Source organism: Lepisma saccharinum, chromosome 8, assembly GCF_977018435.1.
Source record: "Lepisma saccharinum chromosome 8, izLepSacc3.1, whole genome shotgun sequence".
In the NCBI taxonomy this organism is placed as follows: Eukaryota; Metazoa; Arthropoda; class Insecta; order Zygentoma; family Lepismatidae; genus Lepisma; species Lepisma saccharinum.
The window spans coordinates 76,825,429-76,845,577 of record NC_139236.1 but is presented as its reverse complement, the minus strand read 5'-3'; the positions used below and the strand labels follow the sequence as shown (position 1 = coordinate 76,845,577).

The window sequence follows — 20,149 nt, the reverse complement described above, 5'->3', positions numbered from 1 at the left end:
GAAGCGGGAAATGAAAATATCCTACTTCACGGCTAGACAGTAAGTTGACAACATGCACGCAGACACATACACACACGATGCTCGTGGATATTTCCCTAAAACCGACTGCTTGTAACAATAATGAATCTATCTGTATAATGGATATGCAATTCTCATTGCGAACATTGCAATTCCATACTTACATTCCTTTGAGCATTTTTACCAACATCAAAACAGTAAATATTCAATGGTTCATTGTTGTTTCTCTACCTGATTTAACATTCTTCCAAATACCACATTTATATTCACATTCAAAGAAAAGATACACGCGTTGCAACGCAACTCCCATTTCATACATGGGACTGACGAATTTTTCGTAGACGCACCAGCGGCGCTACGGATTTCAGCCATGAGCGGAACCAGCAGTGAAAGCAGCTACTGCACATGCGAGTGCCATTCTAGTCGCTATAGCCAGTTATCAATTTTGAATAACGTCACATCATAAAGCAGGGATCCCAACTGTTGCTCATGTGCTCGTGTCATTACATGTTATTAATGAACAGAGTGCGTCTGACCATAATATTCTTGGGGTGCCTTATGTAAAGTGCCAACGCTAAGTTCAAAGAACTACGATACGTGCATTCCCACGCGCAATATCTCGAGGACGACAGACCTACCTCTAGAACTATTTCGGGACACTACGTCAGAATGGAACGTGCTAGCTAATCTTGAGAACCCCGCCTTGCCACGTCATCACAGCACGTGACTCTTCGAGACTAGAAAGGCAAGCAGACACTCAAGAAACAGGACACCAACGCTGCACGTGGATTATTTCTCTTTTATGCAATGCATGCTGAGAAGGCGACGAACCAACCATTCCACGGATCTTCAAAACTGCAAAAGGCTACGCCATAGAGCGCTAACGGTCAAGGTTACATGTCGGCTATCTTTAGTCTATTGGAAGAGCACAAGTGCCAAATCAGGGAGCTTTGATGTAAAGACCGCCAGACGTATGTTGAAGAGCAAGGGAATCTGTACGCGTACTTACTGGCCATGTTACGCGAATCTTTTTGACTGATGTGCGAGTTAATAAGCGCGTCAGCCGGGCCCCTTGGCGGAGTGGCTAGCCCATCGCGCTACGACGCCAGGGGTCCCGGGTTCGACTCCCGGCCTGGATGTTTACGAGTGTCCATTCATTAATTTCATCACATAATCATTCATCCCCATCTTCGCAAATTAGCCCAAAAGTGGCACAAAAAGCGAAGTAAATATGAGAAGCAGCCTAACAGAGGACCTAACAAGAAAATAAAACTCCCATTAAAATGTTCTGAACTCAACTTCCAAAATCAATACTTACATTCTAAAATGACACTCGAGGGTCTTAGATGTTTTCCTCTGGGCCTGTTCTCACTCTCTCAATCTGAGTTTTTTTTGTTACTTTTAAGGCGCTCTTCTTCCAGCTACTTATGGCTAATGGCTACAAAGAGGATGGGTGGATTGGATGGTATTGATGAGGGTTCAGCTGAAAGAACACCCACGGCCAGGGAACTTCTGTGGAAAAATCGAGCCAGCAAAATGAATTTTGGTGTTCACAAACTTCTGTTTAGTATAGTCAGTCTTCAAGACCTCAGGAAAAGAAAAGAAAAAAAATCATCAACGTCCTAGTTATTGCTTTTTAAAACAAAGAACACTGGGCACGATCCAGTGGTTTCAATTCTGCTTTAGACAAGGTGAACTTTCCAAAAATTCAAGGGTACAAGCACATGTTTTTTTTTTTTTATATTTAAACCTTAAGCATTATCGACTCTCACACCCACACACATTAACTACACAAAGGGTCTGTGTGATTCCAATGTATCCAAAAGTTCTAATTCAAATCAGTTGAACGGTAGATATATTTAAAATATTTAATTTAAGGTACAGAGTCTACATTTGTCATTCCGCATACTCAGACTAGAAATACATCTACAACCCCAAGTCACTAATGTTACGGAATAGACTAATATACGAATATATTGTTAATTGTACACGAATTTCAAGCTCAAATTTACCTAATCATCTTCAAGATATCTTTATCATGCAATAATCTTCCGTCTGTCAGGGACATTGTTCTGCAAAGGACACTAACAAAGTAAACCAACTGAGAATTCTCTTATTTTCATGCAGTTTTATTTTCCTTACTCGATAATAATAAAAGCTAAACTATGAAAAAACTTGCATCAGGGCATTTATAAATATGCATAAATTCAATGGGATTTGGATTAATTAAAGTTGCAATTTTTTACGTCTGCATAGAAAAATTTACGTACAATTCCCGGAGCCAATAATTCACGCAGATTCCCAGTGAGCTGCCAACCTGTATTAGCATGTGTGTGCACAGAACCATTGTGGATGACTTCCGGATTAAATTCAGACGCTACTACAAGGGTTCTGCCGAGGTTTCTCGAGGGAGGTAATCAGGTGGTTGTGTGCAAAATAATTTTAACTGATTTCGTTGTCATTTTCAAATTGTGATGCAATGTTATTCAAGCACAGTTTTTACCGAATAACTCGTTAAAATTTAAATCGATGGTCAAAATATGTTACATAAACCTTTGCGACAAGTAGCGAGTAGTAAGTAGTCTATTTTTCGAAGCCATAATCAATAAATTAATCTTTTGTGACCACACTTCTCCAAAAAGTTTATCATCAATCTCGAGAATGTTAAATTGTAACGAAGATTGACAACCACGAAAACGAAAGCAGACGTGTTGAATGATCATTATTCTAAGCTTTTAAATTCTGAAAACTGTCTAATTCTAGCTTTTAAGGTCACACTTAGATTGTGTGACACGTGATGGGTGTGTGTGCTACACAACTGGAGTTTGGACGAAAGGGTTGTAAACACATCTTCAATGTGTGACAATTTCGGTGGTACTTTTCCCATGCCTAGTTACCATGGACGAACGAGTCTTGGGTACTCAAAACAGTGGAAATATCCATGCTCCTAGACAGGGGACTAGATTTTACGAACAAAACGGGACATTTTTCATATTTCCTGAAGGAAAAACGGGACGGCAAAATTTACACATTTTAATATAAAAACTATTCAGTCATACACACTTGTTTGAAAACTAAATAAATAAATACCGTGTATATAACTGACATACTATGTTGACATGAGCTGCACTCCAAGTAGTCCCTTAGAATTAGAAGCCATTCATTGATATTTTGCCAGTGGATGGATCTGAATGTTATTATTTCATAGTTCATGTAATAGTAGGTAAGGTGCATTGGTGCAATAATTCTATGCAGATTCATAATTGTCACAAAAAGTGACATTTTGGAATTCCGTTTTAGTCTTTAAAAGAATCGGGACGGACAAAAAAGGAGAGACGTCTGGTCATCTTATTCCAAAAGGAGGGTAGGGTACAGCGGTCTTCTGGGAAGGCAGTACTTTCCGTTTCGGGGTTGGGGAGGCGGCAGGACCTTATCCCCACGCCATTAAAGAGAAACAGTTTGCAATGTTGTCCAAAGCAGTCTATCGCTTCCGACTATCGGTGATAGTGTCCGCAAATTGAAATATATTTTGATATGCCTTCCATATTTACCTGAATTTGCACGATCTGACCTCTTCCCCTTTTTTAAACTGAAAGAACGATTTAGTGCATTTCCGTGCCATCCATAAATGCAGAAAGTGTCGGGATAAGAGGGCGGCAAATGTTCAACTCGAAAAAGTGAATAGGGAGAGAGTAATCAACATGCGTGCAACACATGAACTGCTTATGTTATCTCAATTATGCACCACGTGGCAAAAAAAAAAGTACATTGTAATTGCAGATCCTAGTGGAGTGGGTACATGAACGCATTTCAAACTTTAATGACAATTTGGTAGTTCTGTCGAACAAGCATTCAAGCAGTTTGAAGGATATCGTTTCTGTGTTTCCAATGTACGCTGGAAATCAATGCCCCGCCCGGTACTGTAATGTGACCCTGGAATGGCAGGGTTGCCACATGAAATAAAATTAACACAAAAGTGACAATTTCAGGGAAAATTTCCAACCTTCAATTTCGTGGGAATATACCAACACAGGCTTCTAGTCAAATATTTTTCGCTCGTAATAGTCCCCTCCACCCTTAACAACACGTGACGAGCAACAATTATTATTATTCCTATTGCATTTAGATATTCCCAGCAAAGAATTAACAAATTTGACAACGCCAAAAATTCTGATCTGAAGATACCGTGGGTTTGCATGTTAACGATATTTTTAAGCACCCTATAACATGTAACCTTCCTGTTTTATCTACTAGATCTGAGAAAAAAAAATATTAAGTTTTAATAAATATTAAAATATTAAGCATTAAGTTTTCGTGTATTTTTTCTTCAGATAGAGCTGCCATCTCATATTTACTATTGTTTTCTTAATATTCCCATAAATCAGTGGCTTCATTATTGCAATATGATGATATAAACTGCACAAATCAAGTTTCGAATTGCCTGTTTATTTAAATGAAATATGATAATTAGATTGATTATACACACACGCAGGCACATGCCATTTTAATTGTCCAGAGGTGCGATCACGATATTTGGATAACTGCCAATGCAATAATCACAAAAACGCCAAACTCGTACCCATATTCATCAGCCTATTCTGATATTTGTACATCAAAAAGATTTTCTAGATGTCAGTTAACCGAATTACGCTAATGCACATCAACCAAATTATCAGAATCTAGATACACATTATCTTAAAGAGACTTGCTTCTTTTATCACAAGTAAGGCTTAGTCTTGAAGAGTTGTTATGGCAGAATGCCTGCCTAGGGTAATTAAAACATCAACAAAAGGTTCGTTATTACGGTAATATTAGTTAGTTGAATGTTCCACAATCATGTCTGAAATTATATTGTAGCAAGTCCTGAATTAAAAACTATTTGGTGTAGGACGTCAAACAAGTGTATGGGTATCACTGGTTTCAAAACAAAAGACCCGATTGAATGCATCCACTTACATTTCCTGGTTCTCGGTACAGAAGAATGCGTACGCTACGTGTAGCGAATCCCTCAAGGCTCAAGCCAAATCCAAGGACACGAACAGGTAGGTGCATGAATCGCGACACAAAAATGTTCATCTTCCGGGAAGCTATTGTGCAACCATGCGAGATATGCGCAGTCCGATTCAACAGGCTTTGTGTCGAGACTCTTGCACCAACTGGAGGTTACAACCAAAGCATTGTTTCATTTGGCCAACTAGAAGCTCGTGAAACCCCCCCCCCCCCCTTCCTCTAGCCTTAACCCCACTCAACAACAATACTATTAGTAGCAACTCGACTCCTGAAGATTGGTAGGTTCACGCTCGGCTGGACCTCTAGAGCACAGTTTCTCAACCTACGGGGTGTGACCCACTGCTGGGTCCAGAGGGGGCGCGCGTTTCGTGGGTCGTGAAATCGGGCTCGAAAATTTATTTTGTCTCTAAAAACTTATTACGCTTAAATTACATATTTACTTTTCTAGAATGAAGTATGTGCAATTTGTTTAAGCAAGCGCAAAAAAGGGCTGCCTAAGTGCTAGATTTTAGCAAAAATATGGTTATAAACTGGGTGCAGACCCCTACAAGTAATTCTGCCGGCGCCCAAGCTTATGGGTCCCACGAAGTGTGATATTCTTAAATAAATAATAAAAAAAAAGGGTTCTAGAGCATTCACATGAATCTTCACGTGGTTTGCTTTCGTTGTTGCCTAATACTCTCAATATTTTCGTGATTACGGAAGTCTATTAACCTAAAGCTGAAGTAATTTAAAAAAAAATCCATCACAATTCACGGAATTAATAGAAGATACCACGTTAATTTATATACAGGTTAATGCGATGTTTAATATTATTTTGAGAGCAAGAATTAAACATATCAAAGAACACCGAGAAAAGATCCGGCATTTGCAACTCGAGACCTTATTTGCACACAAAGAAGTGTCGCATGATAAGACACGTAAAACCATAAGGCCATTCTGAAGCGCACGTGTCCAAGCTTCCTACAACTGCTCAAGTGTCAAGTGGCTAGTTAGCACGATAAGCAATGATGAGGCAGCATGGATAACAGGAAGAGTAGGCTAATCAAGAAGCAACTTATCACGCACCTCGATGGTCTCTTGGAGTGTTTTCTTCCTTTCCTCTGAGAACAGCGGTTTGAAAGTAACTTTTTAATATTATACTTTTTCAGGTAAAGAGTGACTAAATTAGATTACTTCTCTGAAAGTTTCAATGCTAAACAATGAGTAAAATAATATGTTACGAGCAAATTTTTGTCACTTGCCTTTTTCAAGTGCAAGATTTGCAGTGAACTCTTAACTATATTTTCATATTTAGCCATTATTACAATTAGTGAAAATTAGTGTTAATTTTTGTCATCAGTAAAGCAAAAGACTGCCAATTCATGCATATGACACGTTCTTCGAGTTATATCTTATCTGCATTTAAGTAACTGTATGTAACATTTCGAAAGGGGTAACTACAGAGTTGCACTTTGAGCAAACAAAAAGTAACTTTGGAAACAAGCTGCTTGAATTTCATTTTCGTGCAACAAGCCATGTAGTCATGTGGTCTACCAAAATATAAAATTCTACTTTCTCTTCACCTTTATTTTTATTGAACCCCATACTTAGGTAAAGTTGGAAATTAGCAATTAAGAATATTTATTTAATGAAAAATCCATATCAAAAGCCCAGTTAAGATGAAAAACTGAAGGTGTATTTAACAAGAGAATTAGACTTGCTTTATCTAGAGCATTCCCTGACATTCGTTACGAGACTCGGCGGCAAGCGGCCTGGCATCAGCGCTTCTCTCTCCCGGTGAACGGGTCCGCGACAGTCGCACGCTAATGTTTTTTTCGCTCTCTTTCCCTTTCTGTTGACGACTGACGCCAGTATAATCCTCCCTCGGAAGTTGTGTTGTGTCGTGTCTGTGTGCTGAAGATTGTGGCTTAATATGGCACCACAAAAGTTTACATTACAACAAAGGACTTATCTTGTCGAGTGTTACTTCGGAAAGAGGAATTGTGGAGAAGTGCGACGACGTTTTGCAACGAAATTTCCTGGTATTCCCGTTCCACATAGGTCCACTTTATTAAACCTCGAAAGAAAAATGGGAAATCTAAAAAAATAAAGTATACAAAGACAATCCGCACACCATCCGTGAGTTGAAAGAGAGTATTGTACGAGAATTACAGTAAGCGAACTTGCACGTGCAAATGCCAATTTCCCTCGGAAATGCCAGGAATGTGTTGTAGCAGAGGGACATCATTTTCAACACCTTCTGTAGTCAAGGTTAGTACACAATATGAAAACTGTAATTTGAATAACCGACTCTACCGACTGTCGCGGACCCGTTCACCGGGAAAGACAAGGCCTGATGCCGGGCCGCTTGCCGCCGAGTCTCGTAGCGAATGTCAGGGAATGCCCTATATTAATGCATTCTAGACTGCATTTGGCAGACTAGAGGCGCACTGGCACCTGAACTCACAGCCAGCATATTCTTATGTGGGGCTCGTGTTGTCATCCCTATATACTTGTTATTGTCCCTTCATCTTATCTTACCACAATTCATTCTCATCTTCGCAATTAGCCAAAAAAAGGGGCAGAAAAGAAGTAAAATAAACTAAGCTATTCTCGACAATAAGTATTTCTTGACTCATGACTGGTAGGCAGTCATGCTAGTGACAAAAAATAACCCAATTGAATGTCAGGGAGAATTCACACCGAATAGACACGTGACACGGGTTTCTTTGCTGTTTGCATAATGGTACCGATATAATTGCATTAATCAGTTTATTAGTCACCCGAAAAAAAGTAACGAGACATTGTTACATGTAAATTGCCTTGTAAAATTTGTGCAAATTATTGAAACTTGGGAGAGGCATGTTGTGCATGAGAAAACTGAGAAATAATATGCACCGACCTCAAATATACCTCAAACTGTGTACGCTAGACTTTTCAGCCTGAATAAAGCGTCTACCTTAACACTAGAGAAATGGTTCTCAACCTTCGTGAAACCATGTCACTGCATATTTTTTAAGTCAATGCCCTTAGCCGAAGAATTTTCCTCGTAAATCTCTACAGTATTTAAGACTTTATGCATGAATTAACATGTACCTATGAAATTAAATATTGATAAATTTAGCATAATCATAAAGAGTAATAATAGTTTGATACGTGTGTAGGATTTTTGACAAATAAAAATATGGAAGTCAAAGTGGTAACGTCGCCTCCTTGTAATTAAGTGATCCCGGGTTCGATAACCGGTGGAGGTACCGGGCAGATCCAGTTCTGATGTCTATTTTTGCATAAAATGGACTTAAAAAACGATAACTCACAACTCAAATATGATATTGGAATTATGATAGTTGTCAACCACTTTCAGCAGAACCTTTCGCTGCTCAGTGTAGTTGATACGAGGTCACGGCGGTTGAGAAATATATTGACTAATATATTTTGGACTAAAGTGCCTCCATATTCTGACTTTTTCAAATAAAAGCAGTCAGGAGCGACACGCTGCACGGTATTGAGAAAACGGCACAGTCCGAAAGACACGTAAGCGACACGTGCATCTTGCCGTGTCTCTTCGGTTCGAAAGGTTGCATTGATTACGGAGTGTTTGCTTCCAAGCGACACGTGTCTCGTGTCGCATCTCTCTTCGGTGGGAATTCTCCCTAAGACTAACTGAATATATACGTGATGTTGGGATTTTCGTTGTCATGTTCCTCTTACATCCCCTTTTTTTCCTTCGCACAAGCTGCAACCACGAGCTCTCGATTGCAACTGCTAGCTTGTTCTTGATAATGAGTTAACTGCTTAATTCAACCTACGTTAACACATTTAAGCAATTAATCGCAGAACATTCTTCAGAAAACCAGGTACCGCAACGTGACTGTGTTGGCAAATATCCCGGAAGGCACCACTTCTATAAATTCCACCGGAAACTGACGCTGACCACCAGGATACCTGAGCACCCGGAATTTCCGGTTATAATTTGTTTTAGCGCCACACACATCCTGTTGTAAACCTTGCACAATGCGAATTGTAACTCATCGCTAGCACGCGGATGGGATGTAGGTAGAACTAGGTTAACTGGTGAATGTAAAAATAATCAGGTGCACAAGCTGGTCAAGCAGCAAGGGGGGGGGGGGGGGGGCGCAGGACAAAAATTATTCTGGACCGAGAGTAAAGTTCCATGAACTACGTACCTAGCCGGCAATGTTTGTCTACTAGTCCATGTTCTATTTCGCTATTTCTCCATCTTCAAAACATTTTATCCCGCGCCATCCCCTTTACATGAGAAAACCATTGCACGTGTTATTTCTTTGCAGCATAATTCAGTCCCATCATGCTTTGAAACAGTGGTTCATCGAGTGCCAATCTCTTAAACTTATACATGAAATAATAGGTACGCTTGAAATTAAATAGTAATAAAATCAAAGGGCAATAGGTCGTTATTCCTAGACTTGTTGATAAATATAAAATTACGTCTAAATTAGTTATCAACCACTGGACCTAACAAATTTTTGCAGTTTCCTCAGATCAACGTTATTAAATTTGGTGAGTGCTCAGTTTTAATTGGCAGTGTTGATTGAATTATTCTAATAATATAAAGGAATGGATTAGATTATGTGGTTCAGTAAAATTCTACATTCACCTGATTCGTCTCTTTTGGTTCCAGATTTCTTAAGATTTCATTTTTAAAAAAATTAGTCCCTTACACTAGAAAATAAACGTTTCAAAACGAACATTCAGAGCATTGAAGATTTTATACAGTAAATATATTTTATAAGCATACGTACTTCTGTTCTTCCATAGTAACACACATTTGAAATCAAAACCGCGAGTGTTTTTTATGCACACACTGCGATCTCTGTGAAAAGAATGGAGGGAAGTGACGTCAAATACGGTTAAAAAAAACTCAAGTGACATGTATCTGGCACGGGGTGACGTCTGTTGTTTCCTGCCGACAACGAAGTATCGAACGACCTTGAGATCTCTCCACCGTTTCGCGTTAACTGCTCTTCTACGTTGTATAATTGGTTAGGCAAGTTAACGGCAACGGATTTCTAAATGCGGAAATAAAGCACTGCTTTGCAGTTCGATGCCGCCACGCCATATTAAACTGCTAATAAAAGCAAACTTACCCTGCCTAGGGTATTCACCTACGCATATGTGACCGGAGGTAATTTCTAAGCGAAAAATAATAAGATTATGTTAGGCGGGTCAGCATTGGTGAGGTAAATTGGGTTCGAAATTGGCAAGACCATAATGTAACTTCGTTGTTTTGGCGCCTCAGTGACTCCATCAGTTCGACACTTTTTGCGACTATGCAGTCTGATCATTATAAACATGGATGATGTTCATGTGGTCTTGCAACAAGCACTTTCGAATTATTACTAGGGTGCTGCTTGTAAAATAGGCACTCAACGTTTGATTGATTTGGTGCTTTAAGTCCACTTTATGCACACTAAGGCTAATCGGGACTGGACCTACAGTTTAAAGTGGGATCCGAACCACTATGTGCCTCTACTGGGAATCGAATCCGGGACCCCTTGATTACAAGGCGACGACACTTCCACTGCGCCCACCAGGGAAGCCTGGCACTCACAATAGGCAGTGAATATCAAGTTACTAACTTTCTTGGTCGAGCACGCACCGACTTGAAATGTTTGTGTTCAATTGGGATTTTCCTATTTTTGCGTTGCTTTCCGGTTTCTTTTGGCTAACCGCGACCATGCAGAATGTTAGCTGGATGAAACTGATAAAGGAAAACTCTCATAACAAGAGATTACATTCTCCAGTGTACTGTGGAACCAAAATAGCGAAAGAAAGTAAGCAAGCAAGAAACCTGCCTTTTTGATAAAACGAATTGAAAACCTTGAAGAATGGATAAATGGTGCTCCGGGGCCGCCCTGAAGCTGGAAAGTGAAAATGCATAATGAACCAACATTCATAAAATATTGTTCCAGGCGTCACCAATGCGCCTCCTCGGGGTAGAATTAAGGCGATACTTAATATCTCTTGAATAACGCTGTACGAAAACACCATACACTTGTGTTGCAGTGTTCGTAAGTCTTCACGTCAGAGAGGCTAATCTGAATTGGGCCTACAATTTTATAGCGGGGTCCAAACCAAGACAATGTGCCTTCACCAGGGAGACACGTGGCGCAAAGTGGTATACAAGGTAACCGAATTGGTAATATATGAGCTTGACCAATCTGGGGGATGTTTACGAGCCTTAAACTCAAGGTCCCTCCTCGTGACATAGTGACCCTTGGTGGTCGAGGAAAAGGAGGGGGGGGGGGTTCTCTACATCCTGCCTGCAAATATGCTAGTTAGCTGAGCTTCTAGCTGTGTACTAGCTCTAGGGGGGCGATGGCCTTGTCCCCCCCTGCAGTGGTGTTTTGTCTCGTCTTCGGCTCTGAAGCTCCTAATGAGAAGATAAGTAAATACCTTACAATCAATGCTCCCCAACAACATTCGAGGATAACTTTCTTGCACGCTATTGTAGGACTTGCTCACTCATTGTAGCCAAAGCATCTAAGAGTGTAAAACTGGCATAAGGATCCCCGAGGACTGGATAACGACTTCCTACACTGGGGCAATTACTGGCTCCTGGCCAGCCTACCAACCTTGAACATGAAAAGATTTGCAACCGAAAGTGATAAAAGCCTACACGTGGACCCACACATACGGTTTCTTCGCTCCATGACGTAACATGAGACTGCTACAAACATTCGTTAACGTGTATCTCCCTATGCCTTTACGTTTATAATGCTAAAACTGTTACAATATAAATAAGCGAAACAAAACTCGGTTGTGCAATAGCTCTTATTACCATGGCCCATCACCATATATGTCCTCCTAGTGACCTTGGGGAGGGCTTTAAATATATTCCCAACTTTTATACGTGTCACGAGAATTCGAAAGCTGTATAATGATTGACATTCCTCAAAATTAAATATGCTACACGACTTGGTAAAGGTGAAAACGTGGCATTTTCGTGGATTCTACCAACACTAGAGATTATTTATGATAGAATTTAATAAAAATCCACCATTTCCAGATAAGCCGGGTATGAAAAGTCCCTTTAAAATCTTCACTCGCACCAATTCTATACTATCGAAAATACTGGTTTCTGGTATCTATTTCTTACCTAACCTAACGTTGGTTTTATGCCACTTTTGGCTAAACGCGGCAATGAGGGTGGGTGAGTACAAAAAACGAACGAAGGAACACTCAAAGAAAAACCATGCTCAGGCCATCGAAGGCAGGAACTTTGGTAGAGGCGTAGATTAATTTCGTAAGGACATATTTGAGCTAAAAGTCGTTCATCTTAAAGGCCATTTCCTAGACCCAGAACTCTCAATGCAACATCAGCTTTCTCATTTAAGTACCATGAGGCCATCAATCGGGCTCCAGCGTAGCCAAGTGATTAGCGCTCTCGCCTTAATGTGATCGGTCTCGGGTTCGATTCCCCGAAATTTCTGCTTTGACCCAGCGTCGTGAGGACAATTGGGGAGTTAATTGAAAAAGCGGGCTCCCGTCTCGAGAGCCACAAAAACAGAGGCAATGGGACTATGGGCTGACCACACTCAACAAAAAAGCAGTTCTGGCAAACCTTGGTCCTTCAAAGGCTCTTGTGCACGGAGTTTAGTTTTAGGCCCTCAATGAAACAATTCGACTTTTAATAAGTAAGAAGTTTTCACAACAAAGGTACAGAGAGCATCCGCTGCAGCTTCCTTCAACCAACTAACTCTGCATCTTATAATTCCTGCTCCCTTCCCAAGAGATTGAAACTTTTTCCTGGACTTTTTGGCAGGGACCATTTTTGCTTTCTCCCATGGCATTCGCAATACTACTTTCTAACATTTAAAAATAAGAGATGGAATTTTTACGCACCTTGGCAACTCGTAATCGTCAAATCACATCTTTGAAAATATCAGTGATGGATGATCACATCCGATCGACACTAAGCTAACGTCAGGCATTGATCACCAAGCTTTTTCCTTATCAATATCTTAGCGAATTTACTGATTACGCACAAAAATATCATTCAATGCAGGAAAACATGCAGTACTATTCGAATTTAAACCCGATGACATATTTCCTTGTACTGGTGTTGGAAGCAGTGGGAACAAGAATACAACTGTAACAACGCAACTCTCAATCCCTACCTTTAAAAAAGTGTATGCGCCAGGCACTACACCACGAATTGAAATTTGGTGAAGGGACACAAATTAACATGCAAATATATCGTGAAATATTGATATGGCATCAAGATAATTTAACTTAAATGTAATAGGATTTTCAAATTCCTAATATTCCTCAAAGAGATTTTGCCATTCAGCCCAGTAGTGGTAAAACAGTCTAAAATATCTATAAAAGCTGGTCAGGCAGGACAGGCAAAACGTGTGTGCATTAAAATCGTTAATGGATCCGAACCACCTGGGTATCAAACCAGGATCCATTGATTACAAGGATACGACATTACCACTACTATGACCGATCATAAGTTCTCAAGTCGAAAATGTTGTATATAAAAATAATCACGCTGTACAAATTACAACTTGGCCAGCAATGTGTAAAAAAACTACAATGGCAATCACGCTGTATGAATTATAACTTTGACAGCGATGTTAAGAAAAGTCATATTGGCAATCACATTGTATAAAATAGAGGAATAGGAGTGTGGAGTTATTCTGTGGCTCAGCTTAATGGAAGCCGTGGTTGTAAGTTTTTGCGATGCATGTCAATCAGATTGTTTTCTAATAAATTTCAAGCATGTTTGCATGTGAAAATTAATAAAAACCTGAAATTACTAACCCCAGACTTGTTTTTCACATTTTGCATGAGTAAGCGTATGTGGTTTAAGCCTGAAAGGTAAAAATCCCAGTAAGGAAGTTGGTCCCCTGCGATTCTCCAAAAGCCAGAAGTGCTACGAGAATAGGTAGGCGGCCACACTACGACATCGGGGAGGCTCACTGCAGATATCGTTGATCCTGGTCGGTCTTAAAACAATGATTTTATTCATGTTGCCTGGTACCACCCACCTTCATCCAAAACTTCAGCCTTGTATTACGCAAACTCTTGATATGTAGTTGAGATGTTCACCGAGAATCTGCTCGCTAGATTGTGTGAATATTCAAAGTTCAAGGAATACTGGGGTGGGGCACAAGTCAGTTGTCACTAGCAATCGTTAGACTTTGTTTTGCCTAGCGTAGTGGAAGTCAGTTGTGAACTTGACTAGTGCGTATTACCCAGAGTTCTTATATTGGGTAATACGCACTAGTCAAGTTCACAACTGACTTCCACTATGCTAGGCAAAACAAAGTTAACGATTGCTAGTGACAACTGACTTATGGTCTACCCGGTATTATGAAAATGCAAGTTGTGTATCTAAATTCCAAAATCATGCCAACAGCCCAATGATGGCTCCAAAATGGTTATCGCATCGAGCCGCTATTTCTATTTAGCTGCGCAAGCCCCCTTGACCCGAACTTGAGTTCCCAGCTGGACTATAACGCTGAGTAGTTTGCACCAAAAGAATGCGGTAGGTACCAGGAAACTAGAGGACGTGTTAAAATTCTGATGAATGCAAATACGTCACGAAGTAGATGAAAAACAGGACCCAAATGATCAAATAATGCAACATGAACATTCATCACAAATCACTTACACGCCCCGTCAGACGATAAATCCAGTAGTTCCACGCGATAAGCTCTTTCACAAGGGGGACAAAGTGCTCCCAAGAAGCGAACGGTAATAACGACTTACGTCACTTCCTGTGGGCTAGTTTTACCTCAAGGCCGCATGAGACTATAAAATACGTCATAGATAAGCACCGCTCGACTCATTAGGTGCATACGCAGTTACTTCCTCTAGCCTACTCAAAGTTAATCAGACGACGTGTCAATTTTCTGCTGCATTTGACTCGTTGCGACGATCAATGTTGATAGATGGAAGCAATAAAGGGTCACATTAAGGGCAATACACAACCGATTGCCAGCAAGAATGTACGTTCGGTTTACTAACAAAGGTCACGTGTATTTACCGTGTCGACGAGATGGCACTATATATATGCTACATTTTACCCTCGACCTTACGACCATTAACATGCACAACCGCACATGTATATAGACGTTATAGGTCAGGTCAACAGAGGTTGCCTTTATTTTTATTTACCTCTTTTTTTTTGGGGGGGAGGCTTATTCCACAAGAAGTGTGGTAGTATTATTGTGGTTAAATTGCATAGGAACTAAATACAAACAATCGCGCGAATTACTTCGCGCAAGTTCTGGGAAAATATTAAGAGCACGTACGATTTTTAAAGCGGGCCATCCATTCCCAAGATGATGACGGTAAAAGCTTCAACCAGTTAGATATTCTAAAAACCTAGAATGAAATTGTCGACAACCTCAGTTCGATTCTTTCGGCTTTTTCTCGGTAACCCTCAGCCACTTCTCTCGAAAAGTTTCTCCTGGCACTTTGAAAAACTTACGTTACGTTCATGCTACAGGAAAAATATGGCATGTGATTGCATTTTACAGCGAAACTAAAAGCGCTATTAGGTTTCACCGTCTTCATCTTGATACAGTCTTTACTTCTGTGCTCAGATAAGCTCATTGGACCGGATCAGCAGGCAACACTTTTGTGTCAAGCACGTTGAGCATGACCCTTGATCAATTCAATCTATTCGTTCACATTCACGACATAAAATAAAAGTATGACGTAGCTATTCACTCACACCTTGGTCGGTTGGTGGTGGATATTAGCTTCCAATCTGTATCAACTTTTCATGAGCATTTGACAATGCTTGCTTGGACTCAGGATCCCTCCACAACCGGTCCCTCGTTGGTGCCCTAACGTACGCGCTTTTTTGTTTATTACTGCTCACTTATTCATCCTTACCGTGCGATTAGGCTAAGCGACTTAAAATGCGAAATAAATGCAGGCAGATTCTAAAGACCTAATGTACGGAAGTATCTGCACCTTTATAATTAATTTAGCACAATTTCCTTACACTTTAGGTCTAATCGTGACGATGAGAAAACTCGAACTTGGACCCCCTATAGTGAGACCAGCTCAGCGCATTCTGGCATGGAGGGTGTAACAACTACCCAAATGAACCTTTTTTCTTTCTTTGCTCTTCCTCAGTAGTAAAAGCACGCGCGCAAAAACAATGCAATCGTTATCCTGACGCAACAACCTCGCACAACGCTGCGAATATCGCGCCGGGTGTTCTGGCAGCACGTCGACATTCTCGCAAATTCAGTTTCGCAAATGTCCATCCTACCTTAGCTGCAGAGGCAAATATAAATAAACACTACATCAGCAGGTGGCGCTACTGGTTCTTGAATATCGTTAACCTTGAACGAATAAGAGCAATTCCTTGTTGAAACTAAGAGCTGAAAAGTGAAATTTTCATTGCTCTGTACCGTACATTGCATATATTGTCAGAAATTATAAACTTAGTTACACGAGACGGGAAGAATCTAATAACCTGAACACCGCCATATGCATTCTAACGTATATAATACAAGCTGCTGTTAGCACTGGACACTGGGGGTGGTAGGAAGACTAATGTCGCGTATCGTGCGAGTAATATAGTTTCGAGTGGACCTACAGTTTAAAGTGGGATCCGAACCACTATAGTTTTGAGTTGTAAATGCCTGTCTGGCACCCTGATTCGTCCCGATACCCCCATATTGTTCTCGAAAGGAAATGGGAAATCTCGTCTAAGTCTCGAAGTGAAAGTGGTAGTTCACAACTTTCGTGAAAGAGAGGATCCATATTTATTATTTTAAAAAAACCGACGCTCAGATCCCAACGATTTTACTCGTAAATACCTTTATAATAGCCTTGATATTGAACATTAAATAAATAAGGCATAACCATATAGAGTAATAGTTCGATTATTTCTAGGCTTGTGAGCAAATAGGATTTAAATTAATTTGACAAGCGTTGATTTTCATTGGTATGTTGCATTTTGAGCACCGCCAATGAATACTAACTGGGAAATCGATTATATTATAATACTCGGAATTGATTTTAATGATGTTTGAGAATAACAATGTTGCAGCACTTCTGATGGGCCGGCGGCTGAGAAAACACTGACGTAAAGCATGCGCAATCTATACAGTACCTCACCGCGCCAATTCTCAACTTGTTTCTACGACGTTTTTTTATGACGCCTCGTCCCGTTTAAAGGAAATTTTGTCCAGAATGTATTTAAGAACGTTGCACAGGTTCACATTTGCCTGTAATGGATTAACTATTACTTTAAAAATACATGGGTTTATAATTCTGGATAAACTCAAGAGCCTGCCTGATCTTATCTTTCTCAAAATCTTGGGAGCCTGTGGCAATCACATGTTCACATGGGTGTTTTGCGAACATCGAAGGGGCATGAGGTGGCCTCGCGCGTCTTCACGCCTCATCAAGTTTGTAAGGAAGATAAGGTCTAACTAAGTTTGTCGGAACTACATGTGAAAAGCTTCGGCATGATGGTGAGACCGACCTTAGTGTGTTGAGCAATCTGTGGCTACGAGCACAAAAAAGGGGCGTAACCATTTGACTTCTATGCGATTTAGCTAGAAAATGAGCTTAAGATAACACTCTGGTACACTGACAGGCGTTCTCATTTTTTAAAAAAATATTTAGGACAAAATGAACGAGCTGAAGAACATCCGTAAGTCACGTGTAGCGTAATGACACCTGGTAGCGAAAGTGGAAGTGGCGAGGCTTGTTTATGGGTAGAACTACCAGTGACATAATTGTGGTGCGAATTATTAGTTCTCACAGCTGACAATGACAAATTGTCGCGTAAGTAGGTAGGCCCTTTGCTAGACTCGACTTAGACGCCAAAAACTGGCAAGCCACATTTTAATAATTTCATTAATTTATTCTTATTGTCGACCTTAAACGTGACAGAAAAATCTTAATTTTCATTTTGGTTATGTTGAAAACTATTACATTCTAACTTCTAGTAATTCATTTTAACCTTCAAGTTTTACTGAAGCTAAAGCACTGTAATGTTACTATCGTGCGCTTAGGAAGCGGGTATATTTCCACCTCAAGGTTTTATTAACTCGTTCGACTAAAATAGGCATGCACCATTCGAAATGAAATCATGAACTGAACATTAAAACATTTTCAATCTGTAATGAGTTCCTCTGCATTGCAGTAGTTCCAAAGGTGATAAACGTAAAGAACACGCCAATCAATTATTCAACCTGCTGCTAGAGCATGGTACAGAAACTACTGCTTAGAAGTAGGTATGCATTATTATGTTATTCCCATGAAACTTTCACTATCATGGTGAAAGCTAAGCATCCTTTCTTTGTATGTACAATTTCACAGATATCTTAAATTCCTACTTTTCATACCCCCTTAGTAACGTTTCAAGAAAATACATGCAAACAAGGTAAGCTACCTCCTTGGTATACCACCGTGCCTTGAGTAAAAGTAGGGTTGTACACATTCTGGATTTCGACCATAGTGGATCAGCACCACGCTTCGCCCCCCCCCCCCTCCCCGTACATTAGATGTGGGCGAGCTAGAGAGCTGCTTTATACAGACATTGTTGGCAAACAGAAGGTCACCCACCCCGAGAATCGAACACAAGTCTCATACTGGAAGTTGGCACCCATTTAGGCACCAAGACGCAAATGCACAACGAACCTACATCAAACATTGGTCACGATAAAACGTTGCAAAATTAAGCTAACCAGTTGAATTTTGCTCTATCAATGACAACTATACTGAAGGGAACTGCATAGTTTGAAATTAACAGTCAGTAGACGACTACCAAAGATATAAATACTAGCTTTGTGCGTGTCGATTCCCTTAGACAAGTTCTCTCTTCAGCATTTACACCATTCTAGTGCACGAAAGAGTTCTAAAATGCCGATAATTTAAACTTATTCAGCGACAATGGATCAAATTAAATAATTACTGTGTTAGGTGCATGTATGTGCACTTATGGCTTATATTTCCTGTCTCCTTGTTCTCCTTCCCAGCACTCTCACTTTCGCATGGAGGAACCGTTACTTGGAAGGCCACAACCTTTTACTGAATATGCACCATTAATTTTAATATTATTTCTCATTCACTAGCATAATCGTCGCTATAAAACTTTATTAATATAGAGGTTGATCGACACGAGTACTGCACATTTTCATTTCACAATCCTTCCCACTGACAAACTGATTAAGGAATGGGGAAGGTCGCTTGCATCAAGATAATTCGGGAGGTTAAAGGAAGTTCTTCATTGTCAGCAAACAGGCCTCGTTACAGATGCATTTTACCTTTCGTGATTTGTGGCATGGCTTAAAAGAGGTTTGGGGGGGGGGGGGACACATATGCAGGTTCATATTACATTTTTCTTTCACAGTAGATATCAAACTAAATTTTCGAGGTTCTGCAAGATCCAAGGCAGGCCACATACAAAACGAATGCGACTTGCGGGTGGTGGTTTTAGCAGCCCTTGAACCCTTTGCGATATTATTTTAAATATACATAATTAGCGCTATGCAAAATGGAAAATTTACTCTTGCATATCTTGTAATATATAGGCCGAGTATAAGATTTAAGATGTTTTAAACTGTGTTTTTGTGCTATATCAGCTATTTCTTTGGCGGTAAATAAGCAGAAACGAAAACCCTGCAAGCCTTCAAACTGTCGTAGCCACGTTTACTGATACAGAAACTTTATTTTATTCAAGATTCCATGACAAATTTGGAGACTAAGCAGAAAGCGATCACACTTGAGCTTACACAAGTTGAGTCAAAATTTATCGACTATCTTTATTTCTGCATAGGTTGATTACCTACTCATTCTTCAAGCAAAAAAACGTAAATATTTAAATACATTATTGCCCAGCTGGTTAGTGTAAATACTTTTAAAATATCAAAAATGTAACTACAGAAACATTCAACATGTGGACTAATAAAATCCAAGCAGGATGATCTGTGAAGTGTTGTGCAGACCCCCACGGTCAACACTGCCGTAGGCAGCGAATAGCTGATGTGGGTGACTACAGTCCCTCCCGAAAATGAGAAAATCAAACTAGGGAAAAAATTAAAATTGTAAATGTGAATCCACCTTAAACCGACCCAGATTACCAGTTGTGTCTGAACAGTAGAACAAATTTTAA

The 20,149-nt window shown here is 40.1% G+C and overlaps 1 protein-coding gene across 3 annotated transcripts in view; it reads right to left on the bottom strand.

Moving 5' to 3' along the window:
* The window catches only part of 14-3-3zeta (tyrosine 3-monooxygenase/tryptophan 5-monooxygenase activation protein zeta), a 58,617-nt gene that overhangs the window by 20,339 nt on the left and 18,129 nt on the right, over positions 1-20,149 (bottom strand). The window lies entirely within an intron of this gene.